Below are 3,792 nucleotides of genomic sequence, written 5' to 3'. Positions count from 1 at the left end.
TGTTCGCAAAGGAGGGCAAAGTGGCTATGCTGGTGAAGACATAGTTGGAGGTGATGATTTTGGCCAAGACAGCAAGAAAAACTCTGAAGATGGTAATTGTGACTGTGGTCCATCAGGTGTGTAACAGAAGAGATCTGAGCTGGCCATACTAAGGCTGTGGAGAAAGCAATGTCAGGCAACCAGAAGGTTGAAAACAGTCACAGAGACTTCAGGCAGAGGGGAGATGTTGATTGAACTTTGATGGGCTAAAAACAAACAAACAAACTCATTGCTGTCGAGTCAATTCCAACTCCTAGTAACCCTAAAAGTACAGCTGCCCCAGAGTTTCCAAACAGCAGCTGGTAGATTCAAACTGCTGAACTTTTGGTTAGCAGCTGAGCTCTTTACCACTGTGCCACCAGGATTCCTTGATAGGGCTAGTGGAGGGAAAAGTATGAGGCAGTATATAAAAGTGTGGGAAGACGGATGCCATTTTTGAAGGAGTAATATGTGTTATCTGGACTGACTGTTGAGGACAGCTTATGAGAAAGAACTACCCTTGATAGGGTGGGACTCCCTTGATATTTATTTAATGGGATGGAAAGAAGAGCTGAGTTTGCTTTGATTTACTTAACACTATAACTAACATTTCATTAGTCATACGTATCAAGTAGGACTTAAAAGTCATACAGGATTTCGTTCTGCTCTCATAGATTTGGTCATATTTACCTACTTCACTCTCCCCTACTTAGATGAAAAAGGGGAGGGAGGTTAGAGAGGATGAAGGGGAGCAATTTTAAAAGCCTACGAGATTAGTCCTGACTACAAAATTTAAATCACATAGTTCCCCTGTTCGGCTTGGAAGGGATAATCATTTCATCCATCTATCACATTCCCAAATAGAAAGGTCACTAGTGATGTCTTCTCTGACAATGGAAGTTATGGCTTTTGGTAAAACAATGGATAACATAGTATTTTTTATGTACGTATAGTAGGTTCTTTGACACAAACAAAAACAATGCTGAAATACTTTCCAGAGTTGGTTCACATAATTCACCAGGTTCTCCAGGTTTAGGGAGCAAATGACTTTTACAGAGAATCATAAAGCTTAAAGCAGAAAGTGATGTTAGAGGTTATCTGGTTCATCAGTTATCAATTTTAATAAAAACTATGGGCTATGAGGGTGTTGTATTAACCAATTCTAACCTTAAAAAAAAAAAAAAAAGCCAATTTCCTTTGAGCCAATTCTGACTCATGGCAACCTCATAAGCATCAGAGAAAAACTATGCTCCATAGGGTTTTCAATGACTGAATTTTTGGAAGTAGATTACCAAGCCTTTCTTTGAGTCATCTCTGGGTGGACAGAATTCCCAACTTTCTGGTTAGCAGCCAAGTGTGTTAACTGCTTGCACCACCCAGAGACTCCAGACCTTAAAAATACATCTAGCTAATACAAGGCATGTTAAATGGTGCTTCAGCTTTAAAGTAAAAAGATTCCGTAAGCTCTCCATTTCCCCGTCTGACATATATAACTACCATTTTACCGCTGCTCTTTCAATAGTTTAGGAAATGTACTGTTAATTCAATGCCTTCAAGTGTTTCAATGGAAATAAACCAATTGCCACTTGGAAAAATTGTTGAAATGTGTTTATAGAACCCTACACCAAGGCTCAGCTGGTCTCGGTCCAGGTCCCCGATCAGGTTGCAAACAGGCTGCTTTTAGACCTGTTCCACTTACATTTACTTTTTTTTTTTTTTTTTAAATTAATGTCATAGAAGCTGAAGGTTGAAAAAAAGAAAGAGAAAAAATAAAAGAAAAACTTTTTTCTCAGCTTAGAGATAAGCAGAAAACCCAAAGAACGTGTTCTTAACAGTAAGACCGCAATAATAACACTGAATAGAATTAGCAGAGTGGAGCCGGCAGAAGCCCAGGCAGACGTCCAGGAGCTCCCTGTGGTGAGCTGCCCAGTCAGCCTCTCACTCTCCGTGCGCCTCCGCGTCCTCATTTGTACATTGCGGATACAAATAATGAAGCTCCTATTGGTATGAACGTACAGCCTCCCCATTTGAATATTTTGAAAAGATGTTTATAAATGCATAGATAGTTTCTGGAAGAAACATCTTCTCAGGGAATAAAGGTAGAAGTGATGCACAATCTCATATTCTTATGGGCGGGTTGAAAATTATTGTGCCATTTCCAGTTGCTGTTGAGTTTGTTCCAACTCATGGCTACCCGCCATGTGTCAGGTTTTGATCTTCTGAAGTAGATCACCAGGCCTTTCTTCCTAGTCTGTCTTAGTCTGGAAGCTGTGCTGGACCTTGTTCAGCATCAAAGCAATATGCAAGCTGTGCATGAAGTGCATTGGCCGGGAATCGAACCCAGGTCTCCTGCATGCAAGTTGAGAGTTCTACCACTGAACCACCAATGCCTCATGTTAATGTCATAATCACCTCTAAATAATTCCAAGTAATGATACCTATTATCTACCCTGCTGCATATAACCCCATGCACCTAACCGTACCTGTTTTCTGATGATCCTGTTTCTACTACTGGCTCACAATGGAATTTAGGGAGTTATTTATCCTCTCTGGGTGTCACTTTCTTTGTCAAATGAAAAGGAAGAAGTAGATAATCTCTGAACCCTCCAGCTCTAACATTCCCTGGTTGAGATTAGCTGGCTATAGTGTGTTGTTTCCACTGCTCCACCCACCCTCCTCTAAGGGCCTCTGTGCGGCTCTAGAGGGTCCCCGGGTGGCAAAAGTGGTTTACGTTCAGCTGTTAGGTTGAAAGGCTGGCGGTTGGTGGTTTGAACCCACCCGACAATGCCACAGAAGAAAGGTCTGACCATCTCCTTCTGTAAGGATTACAGTTCTGCTCTGTGACAACACGTGGGGCCTTCGTGAGCAGGTGACTCAACAACAGTGGGTAACGGGTATGCTGCTCTAAGTAAGAATGCACAGGAATTTTCCACGGAGTTGGAAGACAGTCAAGGCCATGAGAGAGCATGCGTATGCGTAACAGAGAAAAAGACGGAGGCAGAGAAGGTCTTGAGAAGGCTGTGTTAAATGTTAAAGCCCCTGTTTTCAAAAGAAACTGAAAAGAAAAGAAAAAAAAGAATTGCAGCTACAGGCCCCAGCTTTGATCTGTGGAGTGTTAGATGCACTTTACAAGGCTCCCTTTTAGTCAAGGATCTGAGGAACTCTAAGACCATGGACTCTGGTTATGTAGGATGAGTCCTAAGCCATCAGTGCTATCAGAAGACTTTGATCAAAAGATTTCCCATCAAGCTTTAGGATATTCTATGAATAAGAACTCCTTGATTTAAAAGTTTGGATTAATGTTCAATAATCGGAGGAAGGCACCAAACGGTGTCTAAAGTATGACCTCATTTTTCTCTCTCTATAAAAACAAGACATTTACAAATGCCCAGGTCATTTTCGAAATACCACCTAACAAATTGTTGCCAGTGGTGACTTGGGGAAATGAGACTGGTGGGGACAGAGAGGGTGAAGGGGGAAAGAGATGCACTTTTTATTGTAGTGAAGGAAAAAAAAATCATGAGCAAATTCAACATTTCCAAGAAAAAGTACTAGTTACATGCAGTCCTTGGGTTGCAAACATCCAATTTATGGACAACTCATACTTGCCCTTTAAAGTTAGGTAAATTTGCCCTCACTTTGAAACGATTGAACCAACCCCGACCCGCAACAAATTCTTCCTCGCAATCACTGTCACTTGCTGGATGCACAGCTTTTAAACCATTGTAAAGGCTAATTAGAACCATTCGTACCTGTTCAACTTAAAGACACACT

The 3,792-nt window shown here is 41.4% G+C and overlaps 1 non-coding gene across 1 annotated transcript; it reads right to left on the bottom strand.

Annotated features, from left to right (window-relative positions):
• Positions 1–2,337: 2,337 nt before the first annotated feature.
• TRNAA-UGC (transfer RNA alanine (anticodon UGC)) lies at positions 2,338–2,408 on the bottom strand. The gene has a single exon. It is a non-coding gene; the product is annotated as a tRNA-Ala (tRNA).
• Between the last annotated feature and the right edge of the window lie 1,384 nt (positions 2,409–3,792).

This window comes from Elephas maximus, chromosome 2 (assembly GCF_024166365.1).
Source record: "Elephas maximus indicus isolate mEleMax1 chromosome 2, mEleMax1 primary haplotype, whole genome shotgun sequence".
NCBI classification, from domain to species: domain Eukaryota; kingdom Metazoa; phylum Chordata; class Mammalia; order Proboscidea; family Elephantidae; genus Elephas; species Elephas maximus.
Note: the sequence above shows the minus strand (reverse complement) of the source record. Positions and strands in the feature narration are given on the sequence as shown.